Raw genomic sequence first — 15023 nt, 5'->3', positions numbered from 1 at the left:
AGAAAAGTGGTAAATCCAGGGGGCATTTGTGAGTTTTACTGGGCTGAGGCGAACAGCGCTACAAAAGCATCCTACCACGTAATAGTGGGAGGCTTCTCTGTCTCCACGAAGGAGAAAGCGAGGCACGTGGCACGCATGTTTTTTGAATCGCTGTCGGCAGCAGACAGGCAAAAGTTCACAATCGGTGGAAAACCAATTTTGACTTTTCGGTTTACTCAGGAGGAACTCAGCAATTCCGTCTCGTGTTAAATACCAAGTTTGAAACCCCAAACCCAATAACCAAAATGAGACCTTGCCGCCCTCTACGGCCGGAGGTTCCCGAGACGGAACGCAATTTTAAAAATTGGTTGGTGCAGGTCCTCCCGGATGAGGCACATGCTCATCCGGAGGTAGGTGGTTCCCCTTCAAAGTATATAAGCCCGAGGAAAGTGAGCAGATATCGCCCCGTAAAAATATGAACATTAAATGTTGAAGCATTAGGGATGCTTTAATTCTTCGGGGTGATTAACAATTAAAATTTTCGATATGGAAAAGAAATGTGTTGTTGTCAGCATTTCCGATCCCCCCTCAAAGAAACCTGCCATTATAAATTGGGATTTGTGCATTCCTCGTCAAGAGGGGCACTCATATAACGTTCTACTGTGCCCAGCTCACAGAAAAGGGGAGGGTTATACTCTACTAGCTATAAACTTGGAACACTATCTTGACGCCGTGCCCCTGATTTTAGCTCAAAACCATCGTCTTACCACCTTATACCAGGAGCTTCATAATGAAGGTCTCAATCTCATGAATGAGTATAGGAGTATGAGAAGAGCAATGCCGTCTTGGGATTCAGCGAGGGATCGTTATCTTGGACTTTTTCAACACTATCAATCTTGCTTTATGCAGAAATTCCGTAATGAAAACAAAAATAATTCAGAAATGTTTAAGAAAGAACTTGATGAATTCGGGAAGAGAGAGAGATCCAGTTAAATCAAAAGCATCCAGTTTACTTTTGTGAGAGACTTTCAGCGCAAGTGGGGTTTTAAAAAAAATAGATGATTTCTGCAGGAAGAAAGAGATCAATGAGCCCACATTTAAATTTGTGTTAACGCATTTAGATATGGTAGAAACAATGTTGACATTCCACAAATCTGTACGATCCAGCGATTAGAAACTTTCTTCAGCTGCTTTAAAGAGATTCGTCAAGTATTTATTTGCTTTAGATAGGCAAAATTACGCTAGAATGATCTCTGTATCTGTCTGAGATACAGGGGCTGGAGAGCAGCGATCCTCTAATTTGGACTAAATTTTTGAAGGGGAACTGAGTGGTAAGTGAAGCGGGTCCCCCTTGGTTGCTATAGTTACAAAAATTTTCAGTCTTAATGTCTGTCTACCCTTTTCCAGTACTAAAAATTATCTCCGTTATAAAAAGCTCAATCTTTAAAAATCTTCCTTTGTCTTTTTACATCTATACTTTTCTACAAAAAATAAAAAGGTAAAAAACTACAAAATCAACTAGCTAAAGTCTTTCAAAATTTCCGTAAGTAAGAATGTTCTACCCTTCTCTTCACTTGGGGCAGACGAAGCCCTCGAGCACGAAAACAGGCGACTTTAAGTCCAAGGAGGGTTGACTGGTATCACGCAAGATGAAGCAGCCACACTGAGAAAAAACTATGGCTTATAAACCTATTAGTGGTAAATATGGAACACCACTAATAGTAGTACCTCTACATATAATAATAGCACATATACCTTAGTTATGGTCTCTGTACCTTAATTAGGTACAGAGACCTTAGTATGGTTCACAGACCGAGAATCATTAGTTTATTTACGACTATTATAGGTGTTCCATATTTACCTCTAATAGGTTTATAAACCATAGTTTTTTCTCAGTGCAGGACTCGGTTTTTTTGGCAGACGTTCCGTTAACTCGGCTAGATCCATCGGTCGAGAGAATTGCGAATATTGGCAAGCAAACTGTGTCGCAACATCTTAGTTTTTCGAAAAGAAGCACGTTGAGACACGAACAAAATGTTGCGCAGTTGAAGTCTTCATTTGAGGATTGTGCGAATCCTGTTTCATGTTAAAGTATTATCGTCAAGGCATTGGGGGACTTTTGCTGGAAAAACGTGAGAGGCTACACCAGGGGTGTACACCCCCCCCCCCTAATTTTGAGTCGTAGAATCCGAATTTGAAGTTTGCTGCCTCGTAGCTATGACGCGCTTTCCGCAAAATTGAAAAAAACGTTGCCAAATCCGTTTTTTCAGTTTTCGGCTTATAACTTTTGAAGTAAATAAAAAATGTTAACATCGTTTGCACGACGTGAAAGAGCATAAAATTACGAAGAAATTGGTACATACATGCATGTTCTATTTTAGCATCAAAATTGACACAACTGCAGCACATGCGCGGATACGTCATATCTGTGGCTCGCGGAGATCACAACGCGCGCACGGAAGGCTATGCAGCGCGGCTACCCAACATGCCGTTTTATTTCAACTCGCACCCGTTTTGTGACCCTCCAGGCCAATCTCCTGGTTATTTTGTCCCTCGTGGCTCTTCGAATTTCGCTAATGCCATCGACACCAGAGCGCAAGTCTTCCCAGCTCTTTACTGATAACAGTGTCTGGAAGACTCTGGATTTAGCGCCTACGTCCAGTACCTATTGGGTTGTTCTATCGGCGCGAGACAACTCACATAGCTCGGATCACCGCTTCAGGAGTGAAAATTATTATTTTGCCACTCTCTGTATCTGCGAAAGAGGTAATTTCAGTGTTTTTACCATGAATGTGAAAACAACGTGTTTCATTTGTGGGAGGCCACTTTAAGATTTTTCAGTTCGGGAAGTGAAACAAAAAGGTGTGGAGGCCACTTTAAGATTTTTCAGTTCGGGAAGTGAAACAAAAAGGTGTCCAGTCTTTGCGCGCCACAAGTCAAAAGCGAAACGATGGTAAAATGTCATTTTTGCAGGGGCTAAAAACTATTGAAGTACACGAGCGATGTCATAAAAACTATGGAACGGACAAATCGATAAAAGCCCATTCACGTGTAACACCACCATCCGTGCATCCTGTGATTTTGCGTCCACCGAATGTGCAGCGTTTCGATTTTATACCTTCTTCTGCGTTTGAATAGTTACTCGCTTGGTTTCCGCTTATGCCAAGTGAGATATTACGCAAGTATCATCTCGCATTATCACGAGAAACACGCGATTTTTCTACCAGATTCCTTAAATGAAAAAAAAATTACGCAAATTTCTTGGTTTCGCAAGAAATGCGCCAATTCTTTCCAGCGATTGGTTTAAAATAGGAGATGCCACAGAGTAATAACCGCAATATCGCAGCAAAACTCAGTTTTCCAAGCGGTTTTTCAAAGTCATTAAAAATGACGCGTTTTTTTTTCTTTTACATCGTCGCATACGCAAATTTTCCAGCGTTTGATTGAAAACAAAACGATCACACAATTTTCGTCGGAATATCGCGGAAAATATGCATTTCTTACAACGATGCAAGCAAAATATTCGCAAACATCAGTATTTTGAGATTGGCGAAAACCTAAGATTTTCCTTCAATTTCGTGTGATACCACATGTCTGACAATTAATAAATAAGTTCGAATAATATGGTTGAATTGAAATGGAACACACGCAATTTCCGAGGAAATTGTGTATTGTGTCGAACGCTTGTTTGGGGTTACGTGGCTTTAGCTTTGGCCTTGGGCAGTTACCGGACGATTCAGCTACCGAACAAAAAGTATCAAGTTCGCCTACCCTTCCGCCCCCAAGCGTCCCACCTTGGTGAATCTCGTTCAATTGCTTTGAAACGGTTTCATCAGTTGGAGGCAAGACTACAAAAGAATCCCAGAATAAAAGAAATATGTCCCACGTCGAACTTCTACACCCCTCTGACGGGGAACGCTAATCTCCTGAGTGTTAACCTGCACCTCGGGGGTGCCGTTAAAGTGTGGTATGCCGTCCACCACGAGGACCTCCAGAAGCTCCTCGATTTGACGGCAAAGAAAAACAAGAAGGAATGGGCGGCTTGCACCACTAGGCTTTGAGTGGAGAGATCTACCAAATAGATAGTGAAGGCTACCGTAGACCTGTAGTTTTTTACAGCCGGATATTGAGCTCCAGTGAGCGAAACTACACTGTTACAGAGCAAGAACTTTTGGCTATTGTGGCTTGTTGCCAGAAATTCCGCCAATTTCTATTAGGCCACCGAGTAATTGTTCGAACTGACTATCACTCATTACAATTTCATGGAAATTGCATCCTCTCCACGGGCCGGTTGACCAGGTGGAACCTTTTCCTACAAGAATATAAACTAGAAATTCAATATATTAAAGGAGCTGACAACGTAGCACCTGATGCACAAGAGGTGCTTTCCTTCCCCCGTCGCCCTCCGGGAGGGCAACATCAGATTCTCAGTGGTGCATCAAGAACCCGGCGACATGGTGATCACGTCGAGGTCACCATTTTGTTGCGTACATTTAGCAACAATCAGAACTATTGAATAACTAGTCAACTTCATAATAATAATAATATTCATAATAATACTGTGGATATGACTTTATTTACACGGATTTATAGCGTTACGATGCGTATGTACATAGAACTCTGTTACCACGGAGACATATCTGGTTGAAGCTTAATTAGCTTTGACAGCGCTTAAGAAGGATACAGCATAGCCCTGAAGGCAGACTTTTCTAAGGTGTTTTTCGGGCGGACATAGGTGATATTGGTGAATTGACATAGTAAGATTGATTGGTTAGCTACGTCTCATTGCTGCTTTTCCGTGTCAAGCACCCTGACACATGTTCCTTGACCAAAATTTTACGTAGAACACGATTTTCAACGATTCGCGCAACGAAAATCACTTTAACCAAAATATTTAATGTTTCTTAATACGTGAATTATTGTTTACTTCTGTACCTTGTGAATTGCTGATATGCCAGATTTTGCGAAAAAATTTGATTTCTTCAAAATAGGTTATGTTAAATTCTTAGAATGTGAGCCGTGGTAGGTTGTCCCCAAAAAGTAAAGGAAGTGCTCGTTTGCCTTGTGAAAACTTTAAATTCCTTGTCGAACGCCTCCATAATTCATAACTTTTAGAATCAAATGTACCCCTTACAGTGTGTAAAAACAAAGATTTAGAATTTACTTTAAATGAAGATAATGAGCAATGCCTTGCGAGTTTTTCCAATGAGAAAAAATACTCAAAGAGAGAGAGCAATCAGAGGAAAAACGAAGGAATTCCAAAAAAAATGCAACAAAATAAAAAAACTTGTTGTCTAAAAGAACTTTTGGGTGATTTTTTCCAACAAAAAATGTGTATGTTAAGCAAACGGATATTGTTTTTCATCAGCTGAGTTAACATAAGAAAAGAGAAAGTTGAGTAGTAGATGAACTAAATATACAAGTTGACTTCGCTAAAAATTAAGAGTCAAAATATACAGCCGAGGTCCGGACCATGCACTTCCAAAAGCAGTAATTTTAACGTAAATTAAAAAAAAATATTAAGAACTATCATAAAATGATTCAGTAATAATTTACACACAATAATACAAGCAAACAAATTTGGAATGTAATTGACGATTAAGGTATTGGATTTAGTTTCGCCACTAAGAACATTGCTGCCAAGAATTAGGCATCTTGAGACTCCTTCGAAGGGGTGCACGTTGTGCATTAGTAAATTCCTCACGGGGAACAAGAGTGAGTTAGGTCGGATAATTGGGTTAAGTAAGAACCTTGAGTACGGTTTATTCCGTGGCGAATCAATTCAACTTCTCCTCTACAATCTCCACCTCCACATCGCGGGCGGTATACATATAACGCAAATCCACAAGAATACTCTAGTTGCCCCAGTACCTCATGGATTCCACCACATTCTGTTCTACAATTCGTATTTCTCCCGAGAAATATTTGTTTTACTCACCGAGAACAAAACAATTTCTATACATTATTGTTTTCTTTCTTCACCGAGAACAAATACCTTTTTGACGAGTAATGTTGTCCGTCCTCATGGGAAACAGATTGAATCCTCTGTAATAATAATGTATTAAACGGTATAGGAAGGGTTTTTGTTGGCTGACGAAAGTATTACTTTTTATCGTGGGAATCGTTTTACACGTAGGAAAATACTGAAAAATACCGTTCCTACAAATGCTAGTCCCATTCCAGCAGAGTCTCTGGATGCCATAAGTGGCGCTTCTTTAAAAAGAATCGACGTGCTGGTGTACCAGTCCAGGCAGTTGACTTCTTTAATGGCCTCTAAGAAAGACGACAGTTTCGCTTTTGGAAACCTGGCACGGCGTGTGATTTCATTGACTAACGAGGTAGTTGCGTTAATTCGTCTGTCGTTCATACCTATGAATCAAAATGCGCCTCCCCTTCTTGCAAATAATAATGAATCGCATTCATCTTTAGCCATCATCTCGAACAACACTGACCATAAAGCTTACGCTATCCGGGCCCATTCATCGCCAATTCTGTTGTGGCTGGCAGAACGGTATCCAAATGTGAATACTATACATTTTTTTTCCGATGGACCAACATCGCAGTACAGGAACCGCTATAATATTTTCCTTGGTTACAATGTAGTTGAACAAATTTTTAGGAATTTGAAATTAGCTGGAATCAGTCTGCAAGTGGGCTTGAAGGGGCCCCAAGATGGAGTGGGGGCTGTCATCAAAAGAAATGCATAGACTCTGCTGTGTGCGAAGGATTAGATATCGTTTCTGGAGAAACGTTGGTCAAAGCTAACAGCAGCAGTTCCTTAAAAGTCCATCTTGGAGACCTTAAAAAAATGGATTACATGCAAACCAAAGTATTAGGAAAATTTTCTGCAATTCCCCGCATCACGACGGGCTATCAAATTACCCGGGCAGTTGGTGAAGATAAATTATATGTTATAACTTTTTTTCTTAAAGAATAGCTTTGGTATCTCACTAGTCGGAGAAAACTCTCGACTCAGCCCTCGTCGCGCCCTAGTCAGAGTTCTCCATCCCGTGCACGCACGATTACTGCTGCACTTTCCTATGCTCGCACGATTACTGGAGCATCCCTCTCCCGTGCACGCACGATTACTGCTGCTCTTTCCTCCCGTGCACGCACGATTAATGCTGCACTTTCCTCTCGTGCACGCACGATTAATGCTGCACTCTCACCTGTCCCTCTGCGTCTTTTTCCCTGACATGAGGATTAAAGTTTAGTGTCAGCTTTGTGTATTTTTCGTGTATTTTGTTGAGAAATAAAGATAATAGAACTTTAAGATTAAGATCTCCTGATGATGATCCATGTCGTGGGCACGTAGCGGCAAATCGACGTTCTGAAGGAATCTTACAACTAGTGGTTCTGGTCATGGATCTTATTTCTCAGCTGGTCCCTCGCTCCCGCCCATTTTGGTCCCTCGGGCCGGATACTTTATTAAAATAATAGAGACGCCAGTCCTTAGGTTTTACTAGTCTCATTTTTTAAATTAATGTCCTTAGATTTGTTGATGGAAATAACAGCTATCGAATTTTGAAAGTTGCTTTAAACATTTTTCGAGTTCAAGAATTTATAGTTTAATCATTTTGTGTCCATCAATTTCTCTAAAACCAAAATACCTAAATTATCAAAAAAGAGGCCTGCGCGCATAGTATACAGAAGACTGTCAAACGCCAATCCAGGTGAGAAACTATACTTTGTTTTTATGTGTGTCCAATCAAATTGTTTTATAAGACCTGCAGCACGGTAGTGTAAATAAATGGGTCCCTTGGGACAGGAAAAGGTGAAAATGTCCGTGAATTTCTTCAAACCTGGAAAACTGCTGAAGTGTACACGGAAATCATATTTTGGGAAAAAATTAAACAACTTACAGTGCCCCCTCTAGTTCCTCATCTAACAGAGGAAGAAATCAAAGCATTCATCGACGGGAAACTAGAGGATCACATTTTTAATTTCCCTTGCCATTCACAAGCAGTTGAACGGTGTGTTCAAACTGTGACAGAGGCTGCCCGTCATGTTTGTGGGCAGTCTGCAAGGGATGGTTACATCCGAAGCACACTGCTCGCTCGCAAAATATTGCCTATTTTCGAAACAAAACGCCAGTTTAAGGATAGGGTATAAGTATAGGGACTATTTTTTTCCAAATTCAAAATTTATAAGTTTGGTTGTTTGTACATTGCATAAAGGGTTTTTAATGAAACGTTCATAACACTAAATACTGATAAATTCAAAATTTTTTGAGGGTTTTCGACCGTAATTGAAGATATGCAAAGGGCCACAGAAGAATTTATTAGTTTTTAACTATAAAAGTCAGAGAAAAACATTTAGGAAACTTTTAATTAACTTTGTTTAATATCATTGAAGAAAAGGGGGGAGGATGGAACTCGATACAGGCACCTCCTCGCGGTGGATTCTGGGTAGAATATTTTAATTCTAGCGAAGATCTGTAAATATCATAGTTTATTTTAGCATTATTTGGATTTACGTTAGGATTAAGTTTTAGTCTAATACTTCAATATGCTGCCGAGATTTTGAAATAAGAAAAAACAGTTGAGATGCATAAAATGTAAAATACGCGTAAAACTGGTTCACAAGTGGCCGCTGAAGATACCCACGGCGCGGCGGCTTTCAGCGACACCACGCCGTTCCGTAACGTGGCGTAGCGCAACAGCGCGCACCACGCACCTCATTCAGTTCTCGCGCGCCACAAATATGCTGTTACTGCCTCTAAAGTTGAAGATACGACAAAACGGACGAAATTTTTGCCCAGAAAGCTACAACTCGTCAATTCCAAGCAGGAATGCTTTTTTAAATCTTTCAAAAATCACATTTTTAACTTATGTCCTTTAGGTCCAATTTACTTGCAGAAGATTGAATTTTTCGGCAAAATTCAACATAACCATTTCGATTCGTATTCAGAGGGAGCATCGATTGTCATATGCCCGAATTCGATCGGACAACATTTCCCCAAAACGCTCCACCCTACACTGAGAAAAAACTATGGTTTATAAACCTATTAGAGGTAAATATGGAACACCTATAATAGTCGTAAATAAACTAATGATTCTCGGTCTGTGAACCATACTAAGGTCTCTGTACCTAATTAAGGTACAGAGACCATAACTAAGGTATATGTGCTATTATTATATGTAGAGGTACTACTATTAGTGGTGTTCCATATTTACCACTAATAGGTTTATAAGCCACAGTTTTTTCTCAGTGTACCGCACAGGCACTAACATGAATGCAACTAAAGGCTCGTTTGGTTGAAAGAGTGCCGGAGTCGAGACGGATATATCCGGACACCATCTTACTTTCTCACCAAAGAGCGTTTGGATGGAGGCTCAATACACACATTTGGACTCGTTTTTGGTTGGTTTTCATTGTTCGCACTGAAAAAAAACACATTGGATCCAGAGTCCAGACTCTTGAAAACATTGACGAGACAAAGGACTCTTGAAAACATTGACGAGAAAAAGGACTCTTGAAAACATTGACGAGAAAAAGGACTCTTGATTCAATCAGATTTAAGCTTAAATCAAAAGGATATCCGCTCAAATTAAGAGGCTTGGTTCTTGATTTAAGCTTAAATCTGATTGAATCAAGAGTATTTTTTCTTGTCGATGTTTTTAAGAGTCTGGATTCTAGATACAATGTGCTTTTTTTTCCAGTGCGACATGTATCCGGAAAAATTCATGTAATACCAGTGCATTAAATTTGCAGTTTACACACTTTTCCGAATTATGCACAAATTCTTTTCAACCAAGGTTTTTTACGCTTCTAATGAGTTAAGAAGAAGGATTCCGCTTGCGGAAAACCAGAATGATTGGTTCATTATAGCGAAAAAAACGAAATAAAAATTGATTCTTCTGAAGGCACAAAGACTTAGAAAAACACATACTAACCACCGCAGCAAGCGGCAACTGTTCATCTTTCGTCTGTCGCGCAGTGTTTTGCTTTGAGAAAAAACTATGGTTTATAAACCTATTAGAGGTAAATATGGAACACCTATAATAGTCGTAAATAAACTAATGATTCTCGGTCTGTGAACCATACTAAGGTCTCTGTACCTAATTGAGGTACAGGTACCATAACTAAGGTATATGTGCTATTATTATATGTAGAGGTACTACTATTAGTGGTGTTCCATATTTACCTCTAATAGGTTTATAAGCCATAGTTTTTTCTCAGTGTGGTGGGTGCGCAGCGCTTTGGGTGGTCAACTACGGAACTAATGTTTTGATAGGTGTCAATTTCTGCGGGCGATTTGAATTTTGTGTGTTTGCGTGTTACTGTTGGTAGTGTTGGTGTGAATTTTTTCGGGCAAGTTTCGGGTAAGAATGGAATCGTGTGGAAGTTGTACGTTAAGAGTGGTGGACGTTACTATTTTAACTTTAAGTAACGATGAAGTTAAAGAATTTTTACTAAGACATGGGATGATATCTAACTCTGTTACGTGTCCAACTTGCGGCTCCGATGTTCGGTTAAATTGGACCACTAAGTCTTATCGGTGTCAAAAGTCTTACACAGACAGAAGTAAGCACAAAAGAAAGTGTAACTTTCAACGTTCAGTTTTTTGTAATAACTTTTTTAGCAGGTCTCATTTAAGTGTGGAAACAATTTTAAGATTTCTTGCATATGCAGTTCATTTACTACCTCCACGCGTCCGCTTTTTAATGAGTGAATTAAATATGTCTAATCACACCATCACCGACTGGTTCTCCTTTTATCGCGAAGTATGTGTTTTTTATCGAGACAGTGTGAAAGAATCAATTGGCGGCCTGGGCAAAATTTTTGAAGTGGACGAATGTAAAATTGGAAAACGCAAATATAATCGTGGCAGAAGAGTTGAGGGCCAATGGGTTTTTTGCGGCGTGCTACGTTCAGATCCATCGAAAGCGTTTGTTGTGCCCGTGGATTTTCGCTCGAGAGAGGTGTTGTGATACTATTCAAAAATCTAACGATTCAAAATTACTGAGCCACCCCATTTGAGCGGTAAAAATGGCATGAAAAGTTCCGCTTTGTCAAATTTATTTGCCTTGCCATTGGACAAATTGCGCGAATTTGCTATTGCAATCATTGGGAGGATATTAAATCCTAAAATGCTTTTTCTAGTTAACCATCGTAACAACGCAAAGTATAGGAGTGATAGAAAAAAAAAAAAAAGTCCGGCGACTGTCAGCTGCGGACGGACGATACATTAAATCGAAAGAAAATAATTCATAACTAATAGATACGTACCAGATGAGGTTTATAAAATTGCCCGACGCCAAGCTGAAAGCACTCACAACGTTATCACAAAAACCGAACTTTGCACTGAAAAATTAGCCGCAAAAAGGATGCTTTGATGGATAACAATTATTTTAAAAAAATTACAGATTCACCAGGATATGAATCATAACCAGCGTACGTGGTTAACTAATTTAAATTCTGCCCAAATAAGGTGTTAACATGTTATGTAGTGAAAGAAGACAGGAGAGGAACAAACATGAAAATAAAATAATAATCAATGATGATGGAGATGTTGCATGAGTGAGGAATTTGCGATTTGGCTGATGATTCTTATGTAAAAGTTCGCGAGAAACACGATGGTGCCACTGGTTTTCTTTGAAATCAACTCCCAAGCTCAAAAAAAGCTCTGAAGTTGAGGCCAAAATGGAGGGGATATCCCACCCTACCCTTAGAGTCCACGTCTACATCAAGACAAACTCTCCATGCAAAAGAATAGGGAGCAAATACATTAGCAGGGTTACCGTTTTTTCAGTTTTGGAGTCCCCAAATAAAGTGGCAGCCCTGTCAATGTATTTGCTCCCTATCTTTGCATGGAGAGTTTTTCTTGATGTAGACGTGGACTCTCAGGGTAAGGTGGGATATCCCCTCCATTTTGGCCTCAACTTGCGAGCTTTTTTTGAGCTTGGGAAACAATTTCAGAGAAAACCAATGGCACCATCGTGTTTCTCGCGAACTTTTACATGAGATTCAACAGTCAAATCGCAAATTCCTCACACATGCAACATCCTAATTAAAGGTATATCTAGAAACCAGACATACGATTGTGAACAAACTTTCCTCCCGATCAAGACCAATCCACCTGTGTCAGTCATTGCGCATCTTTTTGAAAGCCACTTCCCCGCCCGGCCCTAACCTGGCGCCACTCAATGCTACGTCACAATGGGTGCTCCCATAAGAAATACATTGCAGGCACTCAATACTACGTCACTGCGCGAGTACCAAAACTCGTCCTCGGGAAAGACTGACCTGTGTAGATTGGTCTTGCTCCCGATGATCACATTACGAAACCAGGAAGAATGAAAATATCATTATGCATGTTTCAAGAGCATGTCATGCCATACATCATTCCAGTATGATGTCAAGTTGTTTGGCAGGTGCAATATTCTTCCATGATTGTTTTTTCTTCTCAAGTTAATTTGGTTAATTGGAATCCACTCAAAAGTAATGCTGGCAGGGTTTTTGCAGACATGATAAAACATAACTTCATTGACCAACTTTGAACCACTGTGAGTTATGGATTGCATCTGTGCTGTCGTTTGGCTGAAGAGCACTAGAATGAGCCGTTTTACTTCAATGACAAGCTCTTATGGGACTACGAAACGAAAATCTCTAATAACACGACCGGCAACCTGTAATTTGGAAGTTCTTGGTTTGAGTTTCATTCTTTTCCAAGTCATGGATGGCTTTGATTCTGCCAGATATTTCGGGGAGTATTACAGAGTGTACGATACAATTTGCTGAAAAAAGGCTGGGTTCATCAGCGAACACGCGGGTTTAAGTGCCGTTAGGCATATTTTCTTAAAACTCCACTTTTCTACGACATAAAAATCATAAAAAATACACATCATGCACATCATCATGTGGGATGCACTATGATGTACTGGACTAATAGTCCAGTGCATCAAGACTAGTAGACGCGAGATAGTCAACGAGACAAGGCTCAAATGAAAACTTGTGGTAAGGGAAACTTTCAGTGTTGAATTTTTGCAACTACAGGTGAAGACAAGAGTTGAAATCAGGGCTGCCGATAAAACTACTCACGTATTGCAAACCTCTCACCCGCAACTACATGTTCCAAATTTTTCTCACTTGCTGTTCATCGTCCTCGATTGTACTCATTTCCACTCACCGTCCTCAGTTTTACTCACTCTCTGTTCACTCTTTTCCAGCTTCACATACATTTAAATCATCGTTCTCGATTTTACTCACTCTTCGCTCACTATTCTTAATTTTACTCACTGTTTACTAGTACAAATTGCAAAAAAAAAAAAAAAAAAAAAAAAAAAAAAAAAAAAACGAATTCTCAGGATAATGCATCAATTCATCGATCGCTTCACCTCACTCTGAGACACTGCTAGAGGGTTACTCAAGTTTCACTCGCCGATGATCCAATTACTCACGAATCGGCAGTTCTGGGTGAAATATACTTATCAGCACTAATTATTAGCCCTCTCTCATTAAAAACATCGCATTTCAACTTAAAAACAATGGTGGAAAAAGGTTTTTGTTTTGCAGCTGCATCTAAAATTTAAAATGCAAGTAATGTTATGCAAATAACATTAACTTGTCAACTTAAATTGGAATTTATAAATTTCATTTTTAAGATACGTAACTAAATTACGATACATCAACTACACTAACAGAGTGACTCTGAAGGAATATGTAGCTTAGACAACTGAAGATTGGAAGCTCAAATTATGAAGTAAATAAAATAAAAGATTGGAAGCTGAAATTATGAAGTAAATAAAATAAAATAAAGATATAAGACGTTGTTCTTGCTGCTGCTTCTTTCGATCCTGTTTCTGAAGCTTTTTTTGCTACTGCTGCTTTCCTTCTTCCTCCTCCTCTGCTTTTCTCCTCTACTTTTTTAAACATATTTTGTTCTTTGTCTGCTATTTCTTTTGCTGATGTTTCTTCTCGTGCAGCTCCTGATGTTTTTATTCTTCTGTGTCTTCATTTGCGGGTTTCTTCTACCTACTCCTATTACCAGAAGAGACTTTTGGAGATCATGAAGATTTTTCTGTTCTAGTGCCAAAGAGGGACCTGTGAGCCCCGCACACTCTTCACCTTATCTATGAATCTCTGAGAAATGATAGCGATGGTTGACCTTGGGGATTGGAGATTCTTGCAAGTATTTACATCTTTGTTGATGAGAGATATCGTAAAAAAAAGCGATTTTGACGAGTAGAATGAATTGTGATGATGTGAACGCTGATGCATCAATCCAGCGAAGCTTACAATCAGGCAAGTAGTCATTCGCAGAATGAAGCAAGTTGCGCGGCTGATTTAGTACCAAGGCTATGGCTTAAATTCGATGACTATCACACATAGATTACATAGTTCTATATTAATTAATTGAAGAGAAGCGTCAGACCCTCCGTATGAGTGGGAAGAAAGAAGATAGAAGAAAGTTAGAAACTGAAGACACGGCTTTTTAGTATGTCAGTGACAATACAGTGCTGTTGTTAAAATGAGGGGAAAGAAAGGAAGAACAGACAAAACAGCAAAAAGCAGAAAAACAGTGGAGAAGGAAATAACACAGACTGAGAAATGAGGAAAAGTAGCTTTTCTAAAATCAAGAGTGAGTGAATGCCTCCCCTCCACCGGTCAGTCAGTCCATTAGTCGGTCAGTCAGTCTGTCAGTCCGTTGGTCGGTCAGTCAGTTAGTCAGCCGGTAAGTCATTCATTCATTCAGTCAGTCAGTCCGGTCGGTCAGTCAGTTAGTCAGCCGGTGATTGAGTGAGTGATTGAGTGAGTGAGTGAGTGAGTGAGTGAGTGAGTGAGTGAGTGAGTGAGTGAGTGAGTGAGTGAGTGAGTGAGTGAGTGAGTGAGTGAGTGAGTGAGTGAGTCAGTCAGTGAGTCAGTCAGTCAGTCAGTCGGCTGCGGTAAAAAACGAGTTTGCCCCTGAAACCCCAGAGGGCGGTTGAAAGGCATCACTTAACTCTTTCCATGTCTCATCACTGCCAAAACGGCGGTAACAAGACACGAAAAAGGCTAGACGGCACCTCTTTCCCGCCGACTCGTGCTACAGGGGTAGATTT

The 15023-nt window shown here is 39.9% G+C and overlaps 1 long non-coding RNA gene across 1 annotated transcript in view; it reads left to right on the top strand.

Moving 5' to 3' along the window:
* The window catches only part of LOC140224449 (uncharacterized), a 49894-nt gene extending 39734 nt beyond the window's left edge, over positions 1–10160 (top strand). The window contains exons 2-3 of the long non-coding RNA XR_011899727.1: positions 8993–9140; positions 9964–10160. This is a non-coding gene — a long non-coding RNA (uncharacterized lncRNA). The remainder of the gene's footprint in view (positions 1–8992; positions 9141–9963) is intronic.
* Positions 10161–15023: the final 4863 nt, after the last annotated feature.

This window comes from Bemisia tabaci, chromosome 1 (genome assembly GCF_918797505.1).
Source record: "Bemisia tabaci chromosome 1, PGI_BMITA_v3".
NCBI classification, from domain to species: domain Eukaryota; kingdom Metazoa; phylum Arthropoda; class Insecta; order Hemiptera; family Aleyrodidae; genus Bemisia; species Bemisia tabaci.
The sequence above is the reverse complement of the archived record's forward strand: the minus strand, read 5'-3'. Positions and strand labels throughout refer to the sequence as shown.